Source organism: Dermacentor variabilis, unplaced genomic scaffold (genome assembly GCF_050947875.1).
Source record: "Dermacentor variabilis isolate Ectoservices unplaced genomic scaffold, ASM5094787v1 scaffold_12, whole genome shotgun sequence".
Taxonomy (NCBI): Eukaryota; Metazoa; Arthropoda; class Arachnida; order Ixodida; family Ixodidae; genus Dermacentor; species Dermacentor variabilis.
Window position 1 is genome coordinate 16,107,422 of NW_027460280.1, and position 14,461 is coordinate 16,121,882.

Below are 14,461 nucleotides of genomic sequence, written 5' to 3' on the forward strand. Positions count from 1 at the left end.
CGTGGCGAGGGCATTTTCAATAGTGGCGAAGTGCAAGAACGCCGGTGTACCTTGCATTGGGTGCAGGTTAAAGAAATTCAGGTGGTCGAAATTAATTCGGAGTCCCCCACTACGGAGTGCCTCATAAACTGATCGAGGTTTCAGCACGTAAAACTCTAGAATTTAGTCTAATTAACGAGGTGTTAAAATTCTGTTATTGCTTGGCAGAAAAAGGTGAGAATAGCGTAACTTGAAGGAAGAGCGATGTCCCGATGCAAATGCTCGCCGAAGAACCCGCTGCCGAGAAGTACCGCGGCTGCAGTGGAGGAGGAGGGTGGGGGTCGACTGCGCATGCGCGCGCGCGGCGTTGTGGGAATCGATCGCGCCGGCTCCGGCACTCTCGGATGACCGGCCAGGGGCCTCGGGCTGAGCGCAGCAAACGTGAGTGGCGGCAGTCTTTCGACGGCGTGCGCTTCGGTTCCGACTTGTGCGACGCCGTTCTCCTGACCCCTCTAGTGCTCGATGTAGCATGTAATGCTTAGAACCCATCTCCATACAGCGATTTTGCAGTTACAAAAATCAAGTCAATGCCCGCACTGTTCCGAAGCCTTGTTTGATGGGCGGGCAAGAATACAAATCCCCGCTTAAAGCTGCGCATTCCTGCCTATGCTAGAACAGGGCTCTTGCGCCCTATTTGAACTTCTTGAAACCTTTACGTCGAAATACACCCGGGTGCTATTATGTCGGCACCAAATCATCATGTGACGAGGCAGCATCTCAGTCTTACTTTGCTCAAGTGGTGTTTGTAAGGATTGCTGACAGGAGCTTGTCGGTCTTGTGGGACTTGAACACCGTTGTTCGAGATGTTTCAACTCATGGTTTTCGGTGGAATCCATATTGCAATAAATCTCACGCAATGAAGATAATCCTTTCAGCAGAATATCATTAAGAGTGGCACTGTATACGCGATGTGTGTCCCTACCGCGGTCCTCGTCTTCATGATCTACACTTGTGCTTTTCGTTTCGAGCAGATACTTTGAAAAACCTACTGTGACATATATGCCTCTTCAAGTGGAGAGGTGGACGTTACTTGGGCACGACAAAATTCAATGTTCAGAAAGCAAATACGTGATCGCAAATAGACAAGAACATACGACAAATCTCACTTCGTTACCGATTTGATCTTTTATTTTGGGCCGCATGTGATTGTACAATAAGCGAGGTAGTCATGATCTCTAACAGAAGTGTTATAATAGCAGGAATTTCGATTTATCCCTCTTCAAAATGTGCCACGAATCGCGCTAGCCATCCAGATGGCAGTTTTCTAAAACTTTCCAACGCATTAATCGAGCCGAAACTAACTGGAACGTCGATGCTTCTTTTAATCTAATTTGGGGATGAATAGCTGGAAACTGTTGATAGTGCATATCTGCATCACAGCGGTAAAACAGGGCCGCAACCTCGAGACCTCTATTCGCGCTTTGGGCTGCCGTTCAGACGGCTACTGTCAACCAATAAGCCCAACTATCGGTCTTATGGTGATCCCGGTATTTCCGCTAACTGGAAATGACATTATGATTAGCGGCTTCGTTTATATGATTGCATCTCCTGGCCCGAAATCAATAATTAAATGCTTAATTAATGATACATTTTCTTTAGCTACCTGAACATTACGATTTGTCATACAAGTTGGACCGCCTCTGGAAGTGATGTCCTTCCCCTGAATAACCGCACTGTAAGCGACAGGCGATATTAAGATATTTTTTTTGAAATAAAAGGCAAGTGCTGTGCACGCACACACACAGTGGCTCCTCACCGATGCGCGTGATTTTTTAGTGAAGTGGCAAACCAGCATGTGCTGACGGAGGGGAATTTATGTGGGGTAATAACGTTTGCTTATTTCCCGATTTATTGAGCTGCGACATTACTATTTTCGATAAAATCCTCAAAAGAGGAAGGATAAATGAAAGTTTACTTTTGCAGCCGGTGGAACCCATTGCCTGCGTGTGTTAGCAAGTGGGGACGGTTGTGTCCTGGCCATTCGGTGTATTTAAACACACGCGTGTGTTTAACGCAGGGAGCGGCCAGGGTGCGCTACCTTGGTGTGAGGCGGCGACGATTCGTATCCGCTGGCAGTGGGGACGATAAATTTGAGCTAATTACGCGTTATTAAAGGGATTGTGAACGCCGGGCGTTTTGATCCTATCTATCTACTTATGTATGTATGTATGTATGTATGTATGTATGTATGTATGTATGTATGTATGTATGTATGTATGTATGTATGTATGTATGTATGTATGTATGTATGTATGTATGTATGTATGTATGTATGTATGTATGTATGTATGTATGTATGTATGTATGTATGTATGCATGCACGTACGTATGTATGTATGTAGGCCCGCAAATACTCGCAAAATTGCCACGCGATTGGCCGCTCGAGGTACTTTGCGCGTATTCGCGGCCAACTTTCACGCTCAGAAAAACACTTTTATGTTGCAATAATAATAATATTTGGGGTTTTACGTGCCAAAACCACTTTCTGATTATGAGGCACGCCGTAGTGGAGGACTCCGGAAATTTTGCCCACCTGGGGTTCTTTAACTTGCACCTAAATCTCTTTTATGTTGCACGTATTGAGGAACAGGAAGCTGTATTGGGAGGTTCTCAAGTTGCTCTACAATATCCTAATTGACACGTTTATTCTAGTTATATTAATTGAGAAGTTGATGAAGTAATTAGGACTGATGATCTAATTCGGCGGAATGAAAAAATACTTCGAGTATCTCCAAGCGACGGCAAACAACGTTACCTTGGTTCTGTCTAGCTACGCAGCATTTGTATATATTTTAAGCTTGGCCCAAGTTGAATGAAATACCGTGCATATCAGGATATAAATGACATGCATGCGTGACTTGGCATAGATGACATGACATAAATGCCATTACATTAATGACATGCTTGTCATAACATGAATGACATGGATTTTATAACATGTCATATGCGCCATGACATGAATAGCAAGACATACAAACGCAAGTCATTTCATGCCATGAATGACATCGCATGCTTGTCATGGCACGTATGTCATCATATGAATTCTGTCAATGACATGATGCTGTCGTGGTCATTTCTTCAACCCGGTATATGGTGGATATGAAGGACATGCAAGCACGACTTGACATAAATGACATGACATGAATGTCTTCACATGAATGACAAGCGTGTCATGACATGAATGTAGTAAATTGCAAGATATTGATGACAAGACATACATTAGCATGCCATTTCATGTCGTTCTTGTCATGTAATCCATGCGTGCTTCGCCACACATCCTCATATTCAGTTAAAGAAATGATGACGACGCCATCACGTAATGTAATTTGTGTGATTCATGACAATCTCGTCATGGCATGCTTGTCATCAATGAGATGACTAGAAAGGGTTCAACGATATGACGCACATTTCTTAAAAGGGATACTAAGGCAAACATTAGTCAAGCTAAAGTGATAGAGTAATGCTCGAGAACATCTAACGTGTCAATGTTATCGCGAACTTAAGTAATCGAGAGATTAAGGTAAATGCGGGACACGATTTGAGACTTCCCCGGCACATTGAAGTACTAGCCCGATAACGTAAGGCACTCCTCCTTATAATTATGCCACTAGTACTAAACCACTCGTAATAAAGAGATCATTGCATTATAAGACGGAATAAAATGGTCCTTGTTCAGTTCTATTGGATTTCTAGAAGAACTGAGTGACCCTTGAGAACCGGCGCTCGATTGTGCGCGGCCCCTACCGTCGCGCGTTTGCATAGTTTCGTTATCGTGTACTGCTGCGCTGGTTTTGCTGGCTAGTGAAGCTCGCAGAGGACAATTCCACACCGATGTCCCTGCCACTTGACCAACAGCAGCGGCGAATCCATCGCTCTGTCTTGGCTCTCTATAGCCTGGCGTTTGCGTTTTGCGCAAAGAACCGTAGCGCCGCCTGTTGGGCGCCATTTTACTCACCGACGGCCGTGAAGGCAATGATGGCGCGTGCACTGCTCGCTTGGGATTGCGCTAAAGTTATGCGGACCCTTCAGACACGATTTTCAACTTATGTCGTGAAATGATTGGCATAAATTTCATGGTCGTTACGTCAAGCCATGATATCATTCCCATGAATGTCATTACATGCACGCATGCATGCACGGCATGGCATTACCACGAGAACAGCTTGCCGACCCAGTGGACCAACTTGTCTACTAAATTGGGCCAATGACTATATGCTCCTGCTTGTGATGCCGTGATGTTCGTTGGTTCGTCATTCCTGCTTCATCATACGAGCTTCGTAATCCGATTCTCGCGTGCCATCTGCGCTTGAGCCAAGTTCCACGCGTAAAAATATCCCGGCATCTCGGCAGCAGAACACAGGTCGGTGGTTGCATCCGTGCAAACAGCGATTGGGAAAGCGCGTTTCTCACGAGCGCTGATTTCCGAGCGCCAAAGCGCGGCCGCCTCGTTTCTTCCAATGCTGGTAGCTGACTTTCACGGCCCCTCTCGTCGTTACCAGCCCGCTTAATCGAATATCGAGGCCCGCTCTTTCCTTGTGCACATGGTCTCCGAGTACGACAACGCTACATCGAATACCACAATGGCAGCGTCAGCACGGCTCGGCCAAGGCGAGTAGCTGCACTACGCCACTCCTCCGAATGGCTATGAATAGGCGTGGCCTTACAGGTTGTGCTACATCGCCGTCAAGTGACCGATTTGTGTCCGTCAAGTGGTACCACGTGCTGCCGTCAGTGAGCATTCAGTTTCTACCTTTTTTATCTATCTTTTTATCTATTTCTATGCCGCTCGTTCACATCAATTCGACCGTTCGTACAAATAATAAAATCGTGATTACCGTCGTCTTGCTGCTGTCATCGCCAACATTCACTAGCGTTAACTCTAGTTGACTCTACTCGCGTCACAAGGTGGTGAGAACCTTGTGGCTTCATCTATTGCCCCGAAGGCAGTGCGAATTTGCATTCTATAACATAAATTACAATTTGAAATGAAATAACCGACCATATTACATTTCGCTCAGTTTACTGCTTCTTTATGAGTAGCTGAGGACATTGATGCTTCTGAACGATGAACAAGGACGGTCTGTGCTGAACCGTGCGTCGATCTTCCTTGCGCATCTGCACGTGACACGTATAGTTTTGTGCTGCCTGAGGGTGGACAATGGAGTCAAAATCAAGCACATTGTGCCCCACGAATAATTTCTACTACTCGAAGAGGGTTGTACTCTGCTTGGCTAAGCACCAAACGTGCGTTGAACCATAGCACGTAACCAAAAGCAGATTCTGCGTGCCGCTCACAGCCAGCCGCAGTTAACGCGTCCTGTGAAGGTGATCGATTTTGTGAGACCGCAGTTACAATGATTCATGCAGTTGAACTCAGTGATATCGAGGGCGTCGTCGTTTTCCGCTCTCGGTGTTTATGCAGCTTTAGTAGCAAGTTGGCCCAACTGTCACCAGAAGCGTTGATGCCGAGGGGCACCAATTTTCTGCCGCGGCGCTCAACGGGCATGGCCGACTTCAGAAGCGCAAGCATCGCTGCCGCGGTGACCGTAGTTACCCGCACATACTATCCCCAGACTCGCTGGCAACGTGAGCCGTAACAATCTGCTCTTAGGTTGCGCCGATTGAAGAAGTAGGTGGTCCAAGAGTTGTGCAAACTATTCAGCATCCGGTCCCGCCTGCTCCGCTTCAACCATTTATTGCCGAACCGGTAACCGCTATCGGTTACGGTTTACTGTTCGGTTTCAGTTTGACATCCTGATTTGTGGTCCCCAACTTGACCTAATCCTCAATTTCGCGTCCACGCTTTCCATAGAAAGATGTTTGTGCACTCTAGCTGCCTATTTACGTTCGTTTGCATGTTCTCAAAACAATTTTGCTGTACGCTTCCTTGATTTGAAAAGATGCCCGACCCATATGATCCTGTATTCCAGATATCTTCGAGTTACCCCCAAGAAAGTATCTCTGATAACATACCTAATATTAGACAAACATCTTACTAATCATGATCATCATAATCATCAACATGGTTACGCCCACTGCAGGGCAAAGGCCTCTCCCATACTTCTCCAACTACTCCGGTCATGTACTACTTAAGGCCATGTTGTCCCTGCAAACTTCTAATCTCATCCGCCCGCCTAACTTTCTGCCGCCTCCTGCTACGCTTCCCTTCCCTTGCAATCCAGTCTGTAACCCTTAATGACCATCGGTTATCTTCCCTCCTCATTATATGTCCTGTCCACGCCCATTTCCTTTTCTTGATTTCAACTAAGATTTCATTAACTCGCGTTTGTTCCCTCACCCAATCGGTTTTCTTATCCTTTAACGTTACACCCATCATTCTTCTTTCCATAGCTCGTTGCGTCCTCCTCAATTTAAGTAGAACCCTTTTCGTAAGCCTCCAGGTTGCTGCACTGTACGTGAATACTGGTAAGCCACAGCTACTATATACTTTTCTCTTGAGGGATAATGGCAACCTGCTGTTCATGATCTGAGAATGCCTGCCAAACGCACCCCAGCCCATTCTAATTCTTCGGATTATTTCCGTCTCATGATCCGGATCCGCCGTCACTACCTGCCCTAAGTAGATGTATTCCCTTACGACTTCCAGTGCCTCGCTGCCTATTGTAAATTGCTGTTCTCTTCCGAGACTGTTAAGCATTACTTTAGTTTTCTGCAGATTAATTTTTAGACCCACTCTTCTGCTTTGCCTCTCCAGGTCAGTAAGCATGCATTGCAATTGGTCCCCTGAGTTACGAAGCAAGGCAATATCATCAGCGAATCGCAAGTAACTAAGGTATTCTCCATTAACTTTTATCCCCAATTCTTCCCAATCCAGGTCTCTGAATACCTCCTGTAAGCACGCTGTGAATAGCATTGCAGAGATCGTATCTCCCTGCCTGACTCCTTTCCTTATTGGGATTTTGTTGCCTTCTTTATGGAGGACTACGGTGGCTGTGGAGCCGCTACAGATATCTTTCAGTATTTTTACATACGGCTCGTCTACACCCTGATTCCGTAATGCCTCCATGACTGCTGAGGTTTCGACTGAATCAAACGCTTTCTCGTAATCAATGAAAGCTATATATAAGGGTTGGTTATATTCCGCACATTTCTGTATCACCTGATTGAAAGGGTGAATATGGTCTATTGTTGAGTAGCCTTTACGAAATCCTGCCTGGTCCTTTGGTTGACACAAGTCTAACATGTTCCTGATTCTATTTGCGGTTACCTTAGTAAATACTTTGTAGGCAACGGACCGTAAGCTGATCGGTATATAATTTTTCAAGTTTTTGCGTCCCCTTTCTTATGGATTAGGATTATGTTAGCGTTCCTCCATGGTCCCGGTACGCTCGAGGTGATGAGGCATTGAGTATGCAGGGTGGCCAGTTTTCCTAGAACAATGTGCCCACCCTCCTTCAACAAATCTGCTGTTAACTGATCCTCCCCAGCTTCCTTCCCACTTTGCATAGCTCCAAAGGCTTTATTTGCTTCTTCCGGCGTTACCTGTGGGATTTCGAATTCCTCTAGACTATTCTCTCTGCCATTATCGTCGTGGGTGCCACTGGTACTGTATAAATCTCTGTAGAACGCCTCAGCCACTTGAACTATCTCATCCATATTAGTAATGATATTAATGATATTGCTGACTTTGTCTCTTACCGCATACATCTGACACTTGCCTATTCCTAGTTTCTTCTTCACGGCTTTTAGGCTTCCTCCGTTCCTGAGAGCATGCTGAAGTCTTTCCATATTATACTTCCTTATGTCAGCTGTCTTACGCTTGTTGATTAACTTCGATAGTTCTGCCAGTTCTATTGTAGCTGTAGGGTTAGTGGCCTTCATACATTGGCGTTTCTTGATCAGAAAAAAAAAGCCAGGTGGCGTAGAGCTAGAACACCCGCCTCGCGTGCAAGAGGTCCGTGGTTCGAATCCCGGTGCCGGCAATTTTCCGCCGGATTAAAAAAAATCCGCGTGTTGATAAAATTGCATAAACAGGCCTGGAGTGTGGCCTGATCCCGGTGACCAGAACCGGTAACGCACTCCTTACCAGAGCAGGATTGGCCACCCTGGTGCAGTACTTGGCCACAACCTCCTATATGAACAACACAATCAAACCCCGGCCCTCAGTCCCCAGCAGCTGTGAAGCAACTGACCACGGCGGCGGTCAGACCTGCGACGCAGCAGAGGGTGCTAAGAATCACTGGCCCGGACAGGCCGCCATTGGAATATGAACCTGGCAACGTTTAACGCTAGAACGTTATCTAGTGAGGCGAGTCTAGCAGTGCTATTGGTGGAATTAGAGGGCAGTAAATCGGTTATAATAGGGCTCAGTGAAGTTAGGAGCCCAAAAGAAGCATATACAGTGCTAAAAAGCGGGCACGTCCTGTGCTACCGGGGCTTAGCGGAGAGAAGAGAACTAGGCGTCGGATTCCTGATTAATAAGAATATAGCTGGTAACATACAGGAATTCTATGGCATTAACGAGAGGGTGGCAGGTCTTGTTGTGAAACTTAATAAGAGGTACAAAATGAAGATTGTACAGGTCTACGCCCCTACATCCAGTCATGATGACCAGGAAGTCGAAAGCTTCTATGAAGACGTGGAATCGGCGATGGGTAGAGTGAAAACTAAATACACTATACTGATGGGCGACTTCAATGCCAAGGTAGGCAAGAAGCAGGCTGGAGACAAGGCAGTGGGGGAATATGGCATAGGCACTAGGAATATCAGGAGGGAGTTATTAGTAGAGTTTGCGGAACAGAATAGCATGAGGATAATGAATACCTTCTTCCGCAAGCGGGATAGCCGAAAGTGGACTTGAAGGAGCCCGAACGGCGAGACTAGAAATGAAATAGACTTCATACTCTGCGCTAACCCTGGCATCATACAAGATGTGGACGTGCTCGGCAAGGTGCGCTGCAGTGACCACAGGATGGTAAGAACTCGAATTAGCCTAGACATGAGAAGGGAAGGGAAGAAACTGGTACATAAGAAGCCGATCAATGAGTTAGCGGTAAGAGCGAAAATAGAGTAATTCCAGATCAAGCTACAGAACAGGTATTCGGCTTTAACTCAGGAAGAGGACCTTAGTGTTGAAGCAATGAACGACAATCTTGTGGGCATCATTAAGGAGTGTGCAAAGGAAGTCGGTGGTAACTCCGTTAGACAGGATACCAGTAAACTATCGCAGGAGACGAAAGATCTGATCAAGAAACGCAAATGTATGAAAGCCTCTAACCTTACAGCTAGAATAGAACTGGCAGAAATTTCGAAGTTAATCAACAAGCGTAAGACAGCTGACATAAGGAAGTATAATATGCATAGAATTGAACATGCTCTCAGGAACGGAGGAAGCCTAAAAACAGTGAAGAAGAAACTAAGAATTCGCAAGAATCAGATGTATGCGTTAAGAGACAAAGCCGGCAATATCTTTACTAATATGGATGAGATAGTTCAAGTAGCTGAGGAGTTCTATAGAGATTTATACAGTACCAGTGGCACCCACGACGATAATGGAAGAGAAAATAGTCTAGAGGGATTGGAAATCCCACAGGTAATGCCGCAAGAAGTAAAGAAAGCCTTGGGAGATATGCAAAGGGGGAAGGCAGCTGGCAAGGATCTGGTAACAGCAGATTTGTTGAAAGATGGGGGGCAGATTGTTCTAGAGAAACTGGCCACCCTGTATACGCAATGCCTCATAACGTCGAGCGTACCGGAATCTTGGAAAAACGCTAACTTTATACTAATCCATAAGAAAGGGGACGCCAAAGACTTGAAAAATTATAGACCGATCAACTTACTGTCCGTTGCGTACAAAGTATTTACTAAGGTAATCGCAAATAGAATCAGGAACACCTTAGACTTCTGTCAAGCAAAGGACCAGGCAGGATTACGTAAAGGCTACTCAACAATAGATCATATTCACACTATCAATCAGGTGATAGAGAAATGTGCGAATATAACCAACCCTTATATATAGCTTTCATTGATTACGAGAAAGCATTTGATTCTGTCGAAACCTCAGCAGTCATGGAGGCATTACGGAATCAGGGTGTAGACGAGCCGTATGTAAAAATACTGAATGATATCTATAGCGGCTCCACAGCCACCGTAGTCCTCCATAAAGAAAGCAACAAAATCCCAATAAAGAAAGGCGTCAGGCAGGCAGATACGATCTCTCCAATGCTATTCACAGCGTGTTTACAGGAGGTATTCAGAGACCTGGACTGGGATGAATTGGGGATAAGAATTCATGGAGAATACCTTAGTAACTTGCGATTCGCTGATGATATTGCCTTGCTTAGTAACTCAGGGGACCAATTTCAATGCATGCTCACCGACCTGGAGAAACAAAGGAGAAGGGTGTGTCTAAAAATTAATCTGCAGAAAACTAAAGTAATGTTTAACAGTCTCAGAAGAGAACTGCAATTTACAATAGGCAGCGAGGCACTGGAAGTGGTAAGGGAATACATCTACTTAGGGCAGGTAGTGACTGCGGATCCGGATCATGAGACGGAAATAATCAGAAGAATAAGAATGGGCTGGGGTGCGTTTGGCAGGCATTCTCAGATCATGAACACGAGGTTGCCATTATCCCTCAAGAGAAAAGTGTATAATAGCTTTGTCTTACCAGTACTCACCTACGGGGCAGAAACCTGGAGGCTTACGAAAAGGGTTCTACTCAAATTGAGGACGACGCAACGAGCTATGGAAAGAAGAATGATAGGTGTAACGTTAAGGGATAAGAAAAGAGCAGATTGGGTACAAACGCGAGTTAATGACATCTTAGTTGAAATCAAGAAAAAGAAATGGGCATGGGCAGGACATGTAATGAGGAGGGAAGATAACCGATGGTCATTAAGGGTTACGGACTGGATTCCAAGGGAAGGGAAGCGTAGCAGGGGACGGCAGAAAGTTAGGTGGGCGGATGAGATTAAGAAGTTTGCAGGGACGGCATGGCCACAATTAGTACATGACCGGGGTTGTTGGAGAAATATGAGAGAGGCCTTTGCTCTGCAGTGGGCGTAACCAGGCTGATGATGACGATGACGATGATGATGATGATAGCTTGCTGGTATCCTGTCTAACGGAGTTACGACCGACTTCTATTGCACACTCCTTAATGGTGCCCATAAGATTGTCGTTCATTGGTTCTACACCAAGGTCCTCTTTCTGAGTTAAAGGCGAATACCTGTTCTGCAGCTTGATCCGGAATTCCTCTATTTTCCCCCTTACCGCTAACTCATTGATCGGCTTCTTATGTACCAGTTTCTTCCGTTCCTTCCTCAAGTCTAGGCTAATTCTGCATCCTGCTATCCTCTGGTCACTGCAGCGCACCTTGCCGAGCACGTCCACATCGTGTACGATGCCAGGGTTAGTGCATAGTATGAAGTCTATTTCATTTCTAGCCTCACCATTCGGGCTCCTCCACCTCCACTTTCGGCTATGCCGCTTGCGGAAGAAGGTATTCATTATACGCATATTATTCTGTTATGCAAACTCTACTAATAACTCTCCCCTGCTATTCCTAGAACCTATGCCATATTCCCCCACTGACTTCTCTCCAGCCTGCTTCTTGCCTACCCTGGCATTGAAGTCGCCCATCAGTATAGTGTATTTTGTTTTGACTTTACCCATCGCCGATTCCAACTAAGATGTCATTAACTCGCGTTTGTTCCCTCACCCAATCTGCTCTTTTCTTATCCCTTAACGTTACACCTATCATTCTTTCCATAGCTCGTTGTGTCGTCCTCAATTTGAGTAGAACCCTTTTAGTAAGCCTCCAGGTTTCTGCCCCGTAGGTGAGTAACGCGAGTTAATGACACCTTAGTTGAAATCAAGAAAAAGAAATGGGCATGGGCAGGACATGTAATGAGGAGGGAAGATAACCGATGGTCATTAAGGGTTACGGACTGGATCCCAAGGGAAGGGAAGCGTAGCAGGGGGCGGCAGAAAGTTAGGTGGACGGATGAGATTAAGAAGTTTGCAGGGACGGCATGGCCACAATTAGTACATGACCGGGGTTGTTGAAGAAGTATGGGAGAGGCCTTTGCCCTGCAGTGGGCGTAACCAGGCTGATGATGATGATGATGATGATGATGATCGCCGATTCCACGTTTTCATAGAAGCTTTCGACTTCCTGGTCATCATGACTGGATGTAGGGTGTAAACCGGTACGCTCTACAATTTGTACCTCTTAAGTTTCACAGCAAGATCTGCCACCCTCTCGTTAATGGTATAGAATTCCTGTATGTTACCAGCTATAACCTTATTAATCAGGAATCCGACTCCTAGTTCTCGTCTCTCCGCTAAGCCCCGGTAGCACAGGACGTGCCCGCTTTTTAACACTGTATATGCTTGTTTTGTCCTCCTAAATTCACCTAGCCCTATTATATCCCATTTACTGTCCTCTAATTCCTCCGATAGAACTGCTAGACTTGCCTCACTAGATAATGTTCTAGCGTTAAATGTTGCCAGGTTCAGATTCCGATGGCGGCCTGTCCTTACTCAGTAGAGTACCGAATACCCACATTTTCAAAATACCGCGGTAGAAACAAAGTACCGAGAACCGTATTTGATTACTTTTAAGAAACTTTCAAGATGTCTGGCATTGCGCAAGCAAAACAAAGTTATTGGTAATTTACGGGCTTTATTTCGTCGAGCCGAATTACCGGAAGCTTTTGTTCAATATCGGAACTAGCTGCTCCTGTCTTTCTTTCGTATTTCTCGGTGGTTTACCATTATTGTGCTTTTCAAAGTTTAACAGCCTTGCCTTCTTATTTATGAAGCTATCGCCATCAATGCTCAAGGACGCGCTCGACACCGCAGCAACGTTGTGCTTCAAAAAAAAAAAAAAAAGCAGGCGGGCGTAGTTGAATATCGAAGTTCCACCTTGGTCGGAATACTGAAGCTGTTGCGCACATTCACTGCTTCGCGTCTGCACGTTGTGTGTCGGGCCTTGTAAAATACAGGCTGCGACATTTTTCTCAAGAGGTGAAACCGAATGAACAATAATGAAATATTTTTTCATATGCCGATGTTAATTAGCGTTATCATGCAGCTTTCTTTTTTCAGGCATATAAGGCACAACCTATGTCTTGTTGACATTTATACGCAAAGAGTTCACTTGTGTCAATTCTTGAAAATGTGATAACGTTTTATTTCCTTGCTCTTCTATGTAATTTTATTTCTGTGATTCCCATGATGAATATTGTTTTTTTTTTCACCAGCGCACGAGAAAATTGCCGAACAACTTGACCTTTTAGCGTTGTCATTATTATAGAGAATGAACAAAAGCTTGGCACCTCTGCTGCCTTAAGGATGTAAAGTTCACCTGCCATTTCCTAATTCAATTCGACGTGATGCATTCTGTGCCCCAGGCATTTGCGCATCCGCAATGTCGCTCGCTATATTAGCCGGCCGGGAACCAGGCTCAGCTTTGGAGTGACAGGTTCTCGGATTATGGTGAGCGCTGAAAAGCTGCTCGGTAGTTTCCAGGTTGTCGCCATGCCGCTATGCCCAATTCCGCAAAAAAACAAAAACAAAACAAGGCTGTTGCTGCGTGCAATAAGAGGGACGTGTCATTGGTGTAGAAAGGCAGTAATGCATTATTTCATCGTTTCCCGAAAGCAGAGAACACGCAAGATTAGATTATGGGGTTTCACGTGCCAAAACCACGATTTGATGATGAGGCAAGTCGTTGGGGGGGGACTCCGAAATAATTTGGAACACCAGGGGTTCTTTAACGTTCACCTAGAATCTAAGTACATGGGTGTTATCGCATTTCACCCCCATAGAAATGCGGCCGCCGGGGTCGGGATTCGATGCCGCGATCTCGTGCTTAGCATCCCAACACCACAGCCACTAACCAACCACGACGGGTTGATTTGAATGAGACATTTGCGCATTGGGAAAATGGTGACACATCATGCTAGTTTGTTGGAAATAGCTCAGTCGGGGTGGCTTTTTTTCGTCCCTACACCACTGCTTTCTTTTTATGTATTTTAAATATCATGCGGGTGTTTCAAATCGCGGAGTGTACTTTTGTTAGGCAGGCAATAAATAAATTTTACTGATTTACGCTTCAGGTTAATTTGGTTTCCTATGTTTAGTTTTCTGCCCAGCTTTAGTGCAGGCACTAGCACTTTAGCGCAGGTACAGCTGTCAGCACGCTTAACACGAACGCTCCGCAGCGTGGCCGGGACCCGCTTGGAATGACGCGAGCGCCGCGAAGTGTTGTGCTCTGTTATCTCGGTATGTTTGCAGCGGGTGGCGATAGCTGGAACGCAGCTCGATTTGACTGCTCGGCTTTCGCTTGTGCCTGACCGGCGGCGAGAGTGCGCTCACTTGACATGTCCGTTCCGCCACGTTTCGCTCATGGCTGCGGTCCCACGCGCATCCAGAAAACACGTTGCGGTTTGCT

At 45.7% G+C, this 14,461-nt stretch overlaps 1 protein-coding gene across 1 annotated transcript in view; it reads left to right on the forward strand.

Moving 5' to 3' along the window:
* The first annotated feature begins 377 nt into the window (after positions 1 to 377).
* LOC142565849 (neuropeptide Y receptor type 6) overlaps positions 378 to 14,461 on the forward strand; it is a 175,683-nt gene continuing 161,599 nt past the window's right edge. The window contains exon 1 of the mRNA XM_075676396.1: positions 378 to 420. The gene's annotated coding sequence lies outside the window, so the exon portion shown is untranslated. The remainder of the gene's footprint in view (positions 421 to 14,461) is intronic.